The sequence below is a fragment of the Cyprinodon tularosa genome, unplaced genomic scaffold, assembly GCF_016077235.1.
Source record: "Cyprinodon tularosa strain WSP-4 unplaced genomic scaffold, ASM1607723v1 ctg292, whole genome shotgun sequence".
Taxonomy (NCBI): Eukaryota; Metazoa; Chordata; class Actinopteri; order Cyprinodontiformes; family Cyprinodontidae; genus Cyprinodon; species Cyprinodon tularosa.
In genome coordinates this window covers 419,204-432,948 of record NW_024038999.1, presented here as the reverse complement: position 1 = coordinate 432,948, position 13,745 = coordinate 419,204, and the positions used below count along the sequence as shown (strand labels likewise).

The following is a 13,745-nucleotide window of genomic DNA, read 5'->3' as shown; positions in this document are numbered from 1 at the left end:
TCTCCCCTCTTTGGAAAAAAAAAAGGAAAACTCAGACAAACTTCACGGATCTCTCTCTAGCCTCTTTCCCACAAAAAAATATTGGTTTAGACTCAGTTTTTCAAATGTTGGTCAACCCGCTATCAAGCATTTGGCTCCCTTCCCATTGGAATAAAAAACGAACCCCTTGCTGCCAAGCTGTGTGGCCTACAGTATGTTCCCCTGCCGTGTTCCTGGTGACACCATCACACAGGGTTAGCGATGTGATAATCCTGAAATCAAACAATGGAGAGTAACATGTAGGGAAGCCAGGGTGCTTTATTGTTTCGCTGTTTTATCTTTCTGAATCCCTCTAACCAGTGCTGCACAATGTTTATGGAATGTCAACAGAGTTGCTTCAGATTGTTAGATTAGGCACGACTGGCGCAATGTGTTGACGTCCATACATTGCTCTCAATTCAATTTTTTTTTTATATGATAATTCCCTATCTCTTCTGGTTTAAGGGATACTTTGCAGACTCATGCAGAGGGGCTTTGCTTTGTAGCTGTGCTGTTTTTTTTTTCTATTTTTGTTTATTTATTTTCAATAACTTTTCATAATCTGTCCCAGTTAAATGTGGAAAAAATTGTTTGAATTTGTGTGGCACAGAGACAGAAGTGTGGGAAAAAATCTACCCACCCTGGGCAGCTGGAGACTCTATACACAGTGTGACATGGAAAACAAATCAGACCAGAGATGAAAAAGTCATACGCAACCGATGTGACCCGGCCTTAAGGGAGGAACCTGAGATGAGCGCTTTTTCTAATTTACAGGGTAAGTTGATGGTTTCCTCAAACTTCCTGAAATGTGTTACTTTAAAATCAGGTCCATTGAACAGAATAAGTAAACACTTGCATGGTTTAGTGTGTTCTTGCTTACTTGCTGTCAGATTTTTGTCTGCGGCTGCAGGTATAGACCAGGCATTCAGCAGCTGGTTGAGGTGACACTGCTCCTTGTTTCCACAGTATGCTGCTGACATGTTGACGGGCTTGCTGTTGCTGCTTATTCTTTATAAATGCCTGCGTACACCTGTAGACTGGATGGGAACTCGCTGCTGGGAGGCCTTGTCAGGACCTAATCTTCAAATAGATTCTAACTCCCTGAAAAATATTTTTTTTTCTCCCAGTGAAGTATGATGATGGACAGAAATGAGATTTTCCTCCATTATCCTGCCACAGAACTCAGAGAAATTTACAGGAAGGCAGCTCTCCAACCTCTCTGTCTGCTGTCAGTATCTTCTCTCTGGTTTCATGTTATCACTTACAAAGCTTAAATACCCTTAGGCCTACTGTACCACTGGGTGTCAAATACTCCCAAGTATTGCCCTCTGTTTATCATTGAAAATGTTCCCAATTTTCTATCTGCTTAGTATCTCCTTATGAATTTTTTTCTTGTTATTATCACTCAATGTTTTAAGAAAACATTTTTTTTCATTACTTTTTATCTAACAGATAACTGAGGACCTTCTCTGGATGCCTATGAGAAGTGAACTATTTATACTGCTAGTGTTGCATTCTTTCAAGCAATAAAATTACAGATGAGATTAATGTATTGTTGAATTGTATTGTCATGAAATGTTTTTGTTTTATATTTAACATGCTTATTTTTAAACATCATGTTAAATATTAATTTAACACAGAAACTGACAAAATGTTGGATACTCTTAAGTTTATAAATAAAACCTTTGTTTTCCATCTTTCCTGGTATCAAAACTGCTTTGATGAATACAAAAGTATAGCCAATATAAAATGAGTGTATCAATAAAATGTTCACTAGTGCCACTAGTTTTATTTTTATTTCATGATTATACCAGATACAAGGAAAAAAAACACATAATTTTGTGTCTCAGATTATTTAAATTTTGAGCAGCCTTAATTGCATAGGAAGTTTAGAAGAGAAAAAATTGGGATAAGGAAAAGTGCAGATAGCTGCTGAAGAAGGTTCAAAAAGAGAAAATAAATATATAACTCACATCAGTCAAAGCTCTAGATATCTATTTGCAAAATTAATTTGGTAATGTTCTCCCAGAAGAAGCTATTTTTTGAAACAACTAGATTTAATCCAGCTTGATATGTTACCTTTCATTTTCATGGTGGAAAAAAATACATTCAGACCAGAAAATTTCAGGCTAATGTAACCGTTAACCAAGCTGTATCCCAGAGTTAATATCACACTAATAGGCTCTATTCCACATATTAAACCATAATGAATTGATGATTATGCAGAGCGTGATGAGGTCCAACACAGTTCCATTGGTTTTTTTTGTTATTTTTAACAAGATTTCTCTACAATTCCTTTGAGCTGTGGGCTCATGTTGGAGGTCCAAGCTGTCCTGATGATGATGAGGTCAAAAGTGACCTTCTGTATGCCCTATAATAACGTCATCAAGTTGATTTTCTACGGGGCTCCAAGGAAACACCACTGAAGCTCTATGACAACTCTTCTTATCAAAACTATGCTTGTCTATTGGAAATGTTTGTTGTGGCTGACAAAGGCTTTATCAAAAATTAAAGATGGAGCCTTTTTTTTAATGCCTTTTTCTTTTCTTGTCTGATAAATGAAATCAAGGATCCTTTTCCCTGTCTCTTGGGTGCCTGGCAACATCCTTATGTTTTCATAGTAACAAAAAGTCCACTTAAAGATAGAAGCAATTGCTGCTGCAGTGGTTATGCTTTGCTTATCAGGCTACAAAAGGAGAAGCTCTCAAAGCAACAATGAAAGAGGCATAAACAGGTGTTTGTTGCTGTAAAGAGTGCTTCAGATTAACATTTAAACGCGGTATGTTTCATGTGTATCCCTCGGACCAAACAGGCCATTAACAAAGCAATATACTGCCTCCTCACTCAGAAGCTTTTCCATTCAACAACAGAGCTATAAAATCAAAACATAGATGATGCAAATGTAGCTAATCAAACAACAAGTAAACATGGCCCATAAAAGTGGAGCTGACTTTTTATTGGTTGTGATGTATTCTGTGACAAGACATTGTTAAAATTTTAAAACTAATACGATATTTACTCACTAAAAACTTCAATTTTCAAATAATCTAGTAGTATATTTAAAAAGCTGACTGTATGTATTTATATCTGTCTACCCTTTGCTCCATCACCCTATAATTGTCAAGGCTCAGAATAGAGGATCCAGAATTTGAATCAAACAGAGAGGCATAGTTCTCAAAAGTGTTTATTAATAAACATTGGATCTGTATTTCAGCATGAGGCCCTAAAGCCGGACTCCCTCTTTCAACGTCTCAACAGAAAAGACAGAATGACTCAAGCAGTGCTGTCGTCCAATCAGCAGAGCTCTCAGGATTTCCACTAATATCTACCTGTAAGTTCATTTAATTTTGATTCTGAAAATGTTACTTCTTTTCTGAATAGGTAGTTGGTTTTGTTTCTAATTTATGTGATTGCATTTCTGAATGTTTTGGAATATATTGTGTTTTTCTTTGTATTTGTTTCAAATTAATATCATGTTCTTGCATTTTTAAATTTGTAGTTGTGTTTAAAGATTGATTGATGTTCTTCGCGCTTCAGGGCCACCTGGTTTTGTGTCCACAAATATTGGCCAGTAAATTTGCTAAATTTTTGCTTTGTAATTTTTTTTTTATTATTTCTGTTCAGTTCTTAAGAATTTAATGTCATTTTCATTGTATTTGAACAGGGGACAAATGTAAGTTTCTACTTCTTTTTGATCATATTTATTTAGGTTAAATTAAATTAACTTAGTCAAACTCCACACTATGGATGCCTCTACCCTAAGAGTTGCACAGCGTTGGTATGGCACCTAAAGCAATGGTTTTTAAACAGGAGCAAAAAGCATATAGATAAACACAACTCCTGATGTTTGTGTGTTTTTGTTCGAAACATTACTTTTTAAATCAGATTCTTATTGGTGATATTAATGAGAATATAATTAATGCAGAAACACCCTGAGCTCTTTAAGAACTACTAAATCTAGAGAGTTGAAAGCTTAGTAAAAGCTGCTATGATTATTTTTAAAACAGCATAGCAATGAGAAAATGGGTAAGTCCCTAACACACATCATTTTTCCCAGTTTTCTCACTGGCCTCTCTTTGCTAATGTGATTGAGAAACACTTTCATTAATAGGTTCACATTTGGAAATGAACAGCAAATCATCCACAAGTTGATTTAATGAATAGATGCTGTATTGATATCTGTTTTTATGGTTAACTTTTTATAGTTTCTCTTAACATGGAAATATTTCATTGGGCTTTTCTGCTTCCTCAAAGTTTCCAGATTCATCTTTTTGTCTCTGTGAGATTGGCATATTTGGCATTCATATTGCTGATTCTGTCATTTACTAGAAGGAGCAGGCAGGAGTTTGGGGCTCTCCGCTGACTTCTGACAGACAGGAAAAAAATTGCAGCCTGTGCAGCAAAATGCACAGCAGAACCTGAGTGATGTTCAGCCACTTCTGGGCTTAACACGAACTGTCCTTAGCGACTATGTTGAACAATCTTTGTTTTCAGATCATTTGAGAGTTCAGGGCTCGATGTTACCCATTGCCCGATCTCCCGGGGCAAGTAGTTTTTAATTGTTGAGAGAGTACAAATTTCATTGCATTTGCCCGCCGGGCAACTTTAAAATCACCGACATTCAATGAAAACGACCCAGAAGCGTTGCCGGCGCCATTTTTGTTGTTTTGTTGTTTTTTGTGATTTGGAAAAGTCACGTGATTTTCCGCCAGATGGCCTGATTTTTGTCCACCTAGCGGTAATTTTGATGTAGTTACCAAAACGACAAACAACCTAGAAAGCGCTATCATATGGCAGTCTTCTGTACAGTGATTGCAGGTCATACATTATAAAATTTTCATTAAAATTTCTTCTCTTAGACATTGGAGAGGTGCATTTAAATGTTATAGAGCTAAACATGTTAAATTGGTGACCTGTTCTGTTATTATTATTGTCTTGTTGCTGCATTTATTTTGTCAGGGAAAAATAATCCTGAGTCAGTTAAAAGTAAGGGAATTCTGAAACTATGTAAGACTGTGGAAACCCTGTTAAAATGTATAACTATGTCTAATGATTCTCTAGAAAAGTCACATTATATTAATAGTATTATCTTGTATAAACATACCGTGACTCTAAAATAAAAGTTATTCATTTGTGACATTGACTTCTGTCTTGTGATTTATCTTAAGTTTTTAACCTGTCAAGTTTATTTTTAGATTTTTAACATTACAATTTATATTTTTCCAAGCATACAACAGTTTAAAGCAAAGTTTAGTTTGAAAAGCATGTTAACACGGTAATGTAGGCTTGAGTTCATTATCTGACGCATGCATATACACACCAGGAACCTGGACACTTAAAAAATACTGAATTACAAAAAACATTTAAAAAACAAACATGTTTCAGTGATATATATACAAAAATTTATATTAGGAACTATATTTATCAAACATTATACTGGGCAAGTAAAAATAGTTTCTGGGAAAATGAAATGTGAAAGTCCTTAAAAATCCTTAACGTCAACCCCTGGAGTTGTTTTAGGGTGCCCATGATGGATCTTCAGAGGAGATTCAAACAGGAGAACAACTTGCAACTGGCCACCATAAATATATTTTCTCATGATTGGATACACCCGGCTATGAAGTTCAAACCAATTTTGTGTTTCAGTAAATCAGTGAAAAGTAGTTTAGGGGAATTCAAATCAATAAAAGGGTTAGGGTACCCACATTTTTGCAGCTGTCAAATTTTGGTTTAATGCATATTGCGCATTTTCTGTCAATCCAATAAGTCAATACTGAAATATTACTGTGTCCATCAGTTATTAGATATATAAAACTGAAATAGCTGTTGCAAGCCCCCAAATATTTAGAAATAAATATAATCAAGATTAATAGGTGCCCAAACGTTTTCATATGGCTGTAAATGTGAGACGCTCTCCTATGATGAATTATAATTAGCAATTTCTCAGGCAACACAAAGATTGAGACTTTCAGTTCATAGATGATAATACTTATGTTTAGTATATTACGTTTCTGTCAGTAAATTCCAGTAACTATTACATACTGTAGCTTTAAACTGTAAAGATGCATTCTTTTGAAAACTGAGCGCACATTTATTAAAATCCTACTTTAGTGTCTGAAACCACCTTTTCGGTACCCTTCACAGATCAATAAGGGTTTACTGCATTTGATTTTTGTCATTACCTCAGCCTGGGATGTGATTAGTAGGAGAACTATCCTGGGCAGTGGTGGTTTGCTCAGGGACTCTAAATGTATTATAATAGAAATAGAAAATAAATCATGGTTTTCACCATTTATAAAGTTAATGAAAATAGCAAATGCATTAACATACGTTTTGCAGAAAAAATATTAGAAAATGTAAAATGCATTAAGATAGGATAAAAGGGAGCTATTGTATGCCAGTAATTTGGTGTTTCTGCAGAAGCATTCTGCAGTGAATAAACAGTTATGTTTCTTACTCAAACCCTAAAAAGGCTTGTATTTTGCTGCTTTGTTTACTCCTGCAAAATCACCAACTCTAATGAAAAAAAAACAACAACCCTGAGTTATTCCAGGTTTCACAGTGAGTTTCCATAAATAAACAGAAGTAATTTAATACAAGTGGGCAGGAGAAATTGAGCTAAAGTGCAGAGGAGTGAATGGAGCTGGAGTGGTGTGCTTAAAAATAATTTTAAACAGCAGGCGTCTCAGAGAGCTGAAATCTGAACGGAGACAGAAATGAGTCATCAACTTTTATTTATTTATTGAACAGATAGTAGAGTTGTCTATATGATACATATTTTCAGATAAATATTGGCAGTTTTTGTTGCCTGCATAAAACGCTTAAAATAAAACTTCAAACCAAGGCCTGAGAGTCATTCAGAGGGATTTTAAACCAGCAGCAAGGATTTGGAATAGAAGTGCCATACAGTATCTGTACATTCAGTCATTCATATAGTGCAAACAGTCGGAGGCATGCAAAGAGCTGGATTCACACCTAAAAAGACGAACATGTTACAGATATATGAGTCTGTTTGAGAATGAAAGCAACATGAGATAATCAAGGATCTGACTGTGACAGATGGCAAACAGATGCCTTGCAAAGGTGAGGGAGCGCCAGCTGTTGGATTTTACTTTTTTTTCCCAGGAAATTAGCATCCAACTCATTTTCATATAATATTTCAGCACAGATAAATACAATAGTGACATCTACAGACCTTTTGGAAAAGTGCATCTAAGCATCAGAAAACACAAATAATTCTTTATTCTTATTTATGCACTTATAAAAAATAATGTATACTTAAAAATAATTTAGTTACATTTAAATTACTACCAAGCTGGTGCATAAATAACTGGAAAAGTCATAAATTCCAGAGTAAATGTGCTGCTTCAGCGAATGGGAAAATGTGCACAAAGATTGCTGAAAGAATTGGATAACCAGAAAACTTTATCCCACGAAGCAACACCTGCATGTCCATGCAGAGTAGATAATCCTTTAATACATGAAGCCTAAGCGATTAACTTCTCTTCTGCCAACACATGTAATTACTTCAAACTTCAAAGAGATTGGATGAAGATAAGTTAGCGTGTTAAGCTTTAGGTATGCAGCCTTCTACACTGATTCTCTGATGTTGGGAACTGACAAAAAGTAAGCTTTGGTTCAAGGCACTTTTAAAAAAAATATCAGTTCACGTTAGTAACAAGTTTAATGTGTCTTCTATTCTATCATGCTGTAGCACGCTAACAGTATCACAATGTATTTGTTAAAAAGTTAGTTTCCAATACCATCAGGTGTGAAAATCCTACATTTTCTATAACAGTTAGTGCATATCCAAAGGTGTCAAGTAACAAACAACAAATCTTTGGTTTCCTTACTTAAGCAGAAATATTGGCAATCTATACTTTTAAGACACATTTTTACTTCTTTTCCTTATATTTCTTTGCAATTATCTCCACTGTCTCCTCCTTACATTTAAAAATTACACTTGTTAGTTTTGTTTAATTTCAGCTTATTTTTGTTATGTCCAGTTGGTTTTCGAAAAAAAAAAAAAAAAAAACCTCAAAATAATTTGTTTCACCCAGACTATGAATCTGTTTGCGGTTGGATTCAGTACTGCAGCAGCTTGTTTGCCACAAACCAAAATAAGTAGTAGATGATGCAAAGTTAAATTTGACGCTGTTACCATTAATTATAAAACTACGAACATTAAGTCTTATGGAGGATAAAACGGGCCAAAATTAAATAAATAAATACAGCATTAAATAAGTAATTAAATATGTCAATAATTAATTAAATGTGGAATTAAATAAATAAATGTGTCATTCATTCATTAAAACCACGTCACTAATATAAAGTGCCACATTTAAATAAATAAATACAGCAATAAACAATGAATTAATTGTGTAATTCATTAAATAAATAGGGAATTAAATATATAAATGTGTCATTAATTTAATAAAATACGTCTTCATTTTATTAAAAAAATATATATAATTATTTCAGTGTGCATTTAATTATTTCATGGTCCGGTGTCGCAGTGCATCGAAACCATTAAAAGAATCTGTCAAACTCACCCATCAAAGTTAGGGGGCGGTTATCTAACACCTGATTGGTCACCCTGCACATTAAGGCAAAGCAAATCGATTACAGAGACTGTGATCCACAGGTTGTAAACATACTCTGATACAGTAGGTGGCGACTAGGTTCGTGTTAACCCCGCCCCCTAACTTTGATGGGTGAGTTTGACAGATTCTTTTAATGGTTTCGATGCACCGCGACACAGGACCATGAAATAATTAAATGCACACTGAAAAAATTATTATTTTTTTTTTTTAATAAAATGAAGACGTATTTTATTAAATTAATGACACATTTATATAGTTAATTCCTTATTTATTTAATGAATTACATATTTAATTAATTGTTTATCGCTGTATTTATTTATTTAATTGTGGCACTTTATATTAGTGATGTGGTTTTAATTAATGAATGACACATTTATTTATTTAATTCCACATTTAATTAATTATTGACACATTTAATTATTTACCGTATTTAATGCTGTATTTATTCATTTAATTTTGGCACTTTTTATCCTCCATAAAGTCTAAGCCAGAATTGTAGAAGAATTTTCCTTTAATACGGTAGTGCAGTAACCAGTATAAGGTTTACATTTTATGCTGCATTAATTTTACTTTTATACCTAAAGTAGTTTTAAGGGACTTTTACTTGAGTAATAAAGATTACCTTGATACTTTAGCTTCTCTAAAGTATTGTTAAACAGTAGGATTTATACTCTTACTTGAGTAATAAAGATTAGTACTTTTGACACCTCTGTGCATATCCACATATTCATCCATAGTCTAGATCCCTGCAAACTTGTTGGTACCGCTGGTAGAGATCAATCGATACAGTTTTTTCCAAGGCTGATGCCAATACTGGTTATTTTCCATTTGTCTAAAAGATCTCCAAAATGTCTCACCGAATGTGAGTCAGTTCTTCAAGCTCTTTTGCCTTTTCTTCCTCCATTTACATCATAAAAGTGGAACAAAGATAGTAAATGTAACACACTTTTTAAATTTGAAGCAAAAAGAAAAAAATATACAAAATCAGACTAAACATTAACAATGGATAGTAAATAGAAGCCATGAATATCTAAAGTGCATTAATAAATAAATATATATCTGTTTCAAAACCACGTTTTCTAAAAGTTAGTCAGCTTTATGGTCAGATGCAGGATTATCTGCCAGTGTATTATTGGAGCTTGCTTCGCCTAGCGGGTGCTGCTCGGGCTCATCAACTCGTATGGCCTTTCCTTTTTTTCTATCGAACTCAGCAGTAATCTGTGCCAGAGTCTTACCTTTAGTTTCCGGCATTGTTAGACCTAAAACGACAGCAGAGACCAAACAAACAACCAGGAAGGGTAGAAAGCAGTAGTTTCCTAATCCATTCACAATGAAGGGGAGCAACATTCCCATCAAAAACAGGCTGAGCCACATAAGCGAGCCAGCGACCATGTAGGCAGCTGGCCGGACGTCTGGTCAAAGATCTCGGCTGGTAAGATCCCTGTGACCCCCGCAGGGCCTAAGCCAAAGCTGAGGATGTAGGCAAACACACATGCCATGCTAAGGTACTGCATACCTGCAACCCCTTGGCTCTGAAGCGTAAGCGCAACAGTGAAGACAACAATCCAACAAACCATTAGACTGTACCCTCCAATGAGAAGGAATCTGCGGCCCACCCGCTCAATCAGAAGATTACTAAGGATGGAAGCGATGAACTCAGATGCACCTGTTCCGATGGTGATATACTGAATTTTTTCTGGTGGGATCCCTGCTTCCAGAAAAATGTAGGATGCATAGAAGTAGATAGAATCGTTGCCACAGAGCATCATGGCAGAGCTAGCAGTCATAACTATCCCAAGTTGAGCGCGCAGGTCCCGATCTTTGAACAGGGACCATGGCGTCTTGGCAGGAGCTGACAAACCAGACTTTAAAGCGGCAGACATTTGCTGTTCCTGAAGCATCTCCTCCATCTCCAGGACGGGAACCTTTCCTCCACGCAGTCTTCCAAGAGCTCGGACACAAGCTTCCTTGTCTCCACGGTCGATGAGAAGATATCTTGGGCTTTCTGGAAACCAAGGCAGAGTCGCAAGCTGAATGAATGCTGGCAAAGCATTACTGACCAGTAAGTAGGGCCACAGAGGCTCTGAACCCAGCAGCTCAGTAAGTCCCACCACCTGTCCCATGAAGATCCCAAATGCAGTAAAAACAGCCGAAGAAAACGCCACGGCGCCTCTCAGGTGTATTGGAGCACTTTCTCCAAAGTACATGGGCTGGATGTTCATACTCACTCCACAATTAATTCCAACCAGGAAACGAGCGAGGATGATCATCTCAAAGGATCGTGCTACCTTACATGTCAGCACAAAACAGCACCAACCAACAGGAAGGAGTTGTTGAAAAGCAGAGATAGCTTCCTTCCAAAGCGGACTGCCATTGGCCCCGCAAATAAGGCCCCCAGCAAACCGCCTAAGGAGAATGCTGACACAATAAGGGTCCATACCAGGGTCACCTGAGGGATATCCAAGGGTGTTTCCCAGCGGTCCATGTATGTGTCATTGATGAAGCTCTGGATGTAGCTGGTAGGAGCATTGATGATTGAGATGTTGTAGCCGTACTGGAAGGTTCCTCCAATGGCAGCAGAGCACACTGTTAAGGCAAGAGTCCTGGTACTGCCTGCAGGTCTGCTTCCTTCTTCTGCCTCATTACCTGAAGAACTCATCTGAAAGCTGGTCGTCTAAGTGTACTGCTAATTTATACTTGGAGTCATGTATTCTTTTGTTCCCTGAAACAGAGTATTTAAACCATCTCTGGACTGTGCTGCTAAGCTTTAACCTTAACCTTGTTCTGCTGATTCAAAGATAGTGGAAAACCATTTCTCTTCGGCAGCAGCCGGTTTCGAGTGCTTTAAGATTTTTAATCCCTGAGCTTCGACTGTCAGGTAGGTTCCAGCCCGCCAGTTGAAAAGGTTTTGTGTCAGTGAGGCATATCAAAAGAATTCTACTATAATTATCGATATGTTTATGTTATTATTTAAAACGAGGAGAAGGAAAAATAATCACAAAAATGAAGCACTGAGGGGGAAATATGATTACATAAATTAACTCGCTTCAAAGGCTGCCTGACAGTCAAAATGTAGGAAAAAATAAACACATGGTCCCACGCTTCTTCCTGTTGCGTAGTATGCGTACAGGCAGATGATTGGTTTATTTTTTTGTGATTATTTTATTAAAGCATCTTACCGAAAGAGGTTACAAAACTGGAGTAATTCTATACGTAAGAATAATTGGAGAGAAATGGAAAGTGCAAAAGCATAAAAATGGTAGCAATAAAACGACCTAAGGATCCTAAAATTAAAAAATTAAAAATAAATAAACTGTCATATGTGTACGCACTGTATCTGGGTCATTCCATGAAAACTGTTAAGTTTGGGTCCATAACATTCAAAGATGAATAAATGCTGTCAGTAATAGTTTAAGTGTCTGAAGCCATTGATTCAAGTTTAGTTGCTAGTATGAGGTAAAATAAAATTGAATAATAAATATATATTTTGCACATTTATAACTTTTTTGTGTTAAACTGCAATAATTTCTGATGTCCACTCTGACCATTTTTCTCATTCATGTAATATAAAACGTAAGAAATATCAAATAAGTCTCAAACATTTTTTGTTGTTATGGTTAGAAATACTTTCCTCTTAAAGCTACAGTGTGTAATTTTCAGCGACATCTAGCGGTCAGACTGCAGACTGCAGCAACATGAACATCTCCCCTCCACCGCTTCTCCCCCCCAACAGTACGGCGAGCGTTACGGGACAAAATGTCTTCCAGGATGTCCGCATCACCTACCTTCTCAAGTGATGAGGTTTGTTTACATAGATAATTTTACAGATAGTATTTCATTAGTCTGTGTAGGGTATAGATTTCATGTAGACTTAAGATAATAAATATACCCGTTATTTTTTCTACATCGTTGTGACGTTTTGGTGAGCTGCTTTGCATGGTGATATAAACAGACGAAGTAATTGTAGTCATTAGTTTAATAGCGAGATTGTGTTCGCTGGAAGAATATATATTCCCTGTTTACAGAGTCCAAGTCTTGTTTGTGGCACGGGGGTTACAAGGCGAGGAAGAGGGAGAGGAAGAGGGCAGAGAGGCCGGGGTGGGCGTGCAGCTAGGGCCAGGCGAGGGAGAGGTACCAGCGGGGTGACTAGAGCAGAGGAGGAAAGGCTTGAAGATCTCCAAAGGAGCCGGAGAGAAGTAACCGAGGTATATATCCGTAGCTCGCTAATATGCAGCTTCATATATCTGTCTCTCTCACACTCACACACGCCACTATCAGCTGTGGTAATTTTATGAAGCTGTGGCCTTATCTAGGTAATGCTACCAGACATCTTGACAATAGTTTGGTTGAAACGGGATGTGGGGGTGGGGTATTACGTGTGTAAAAAGACAATTGTGTGTGTAGGATTAATTACCTGTCCAAGAGAAAACTGGCAACTTGAGCGTCACTTTGAAAACCTTTTTCCTCCATCAGTGACTTCCATCGTGTAAATGCCGTGCCAATGTTGATCCGTGTTTTTTGTCGTTTCTTGTCACGCTTGCGTTTATTCTCGTCGTGTTTCCGCTTCTTAGATGACGGGGGTTCCGTGTCCGCCGCTTTTCGTTGTGATACAGAGTAGGCATGATCCTCCATTCGTCTGATGTTTGGCCACACAGTGCCAAACAGTTTGCAAAGTCACTCACGCCTGCCGCCTTGTTCACCTTTCTTCTTACTGAGGCGCAGTATACCTGCTTCTTCTTCTTCTTTGGTTTCAGGCAGACTAAACGCTTCTCAGGCATAATACTGCCATCTATTGTTCAGTACCGTCCCAGTTCATCTCTCTCAACTTGCCGTAGTTATTTTCGAGCGTAATGGGCGATCTCGCAATCGCTAGTTTGTTGCCTCTGCGCTTGCCGTAGCGCAAAGATGTCTGCCTCCATGGCCGCGAGACCCGCTCCTATGTAATTATAAATAACGAATTCTAAGGCAACGTAAATATTATGGTTAAAAGGCTGAGCTCATAGGTGATGATAAATAACATAGTTATGTATAATATATTCAATTTCTGACTTCATATCCCTGTAATTATTACACACTGTAGCTTTAATAGGAAATGTGTTGATCCTAATGCTGATCTTTTAGGTT

General features: G+C 36.9%; 1 pseudogene; it reads right to left on the bottom strand.

Moving 5' to 3' along the window:
- Positions 1–9,054: 9,054 nt before the first annotated feature.
- Positions 9,055–11,825, bottom strand: LOC119787296 (annotated as a pseudogene).
- Between the last annotated feature and the right edge of the window lie 1,920 nt (positions 11,826–13,745).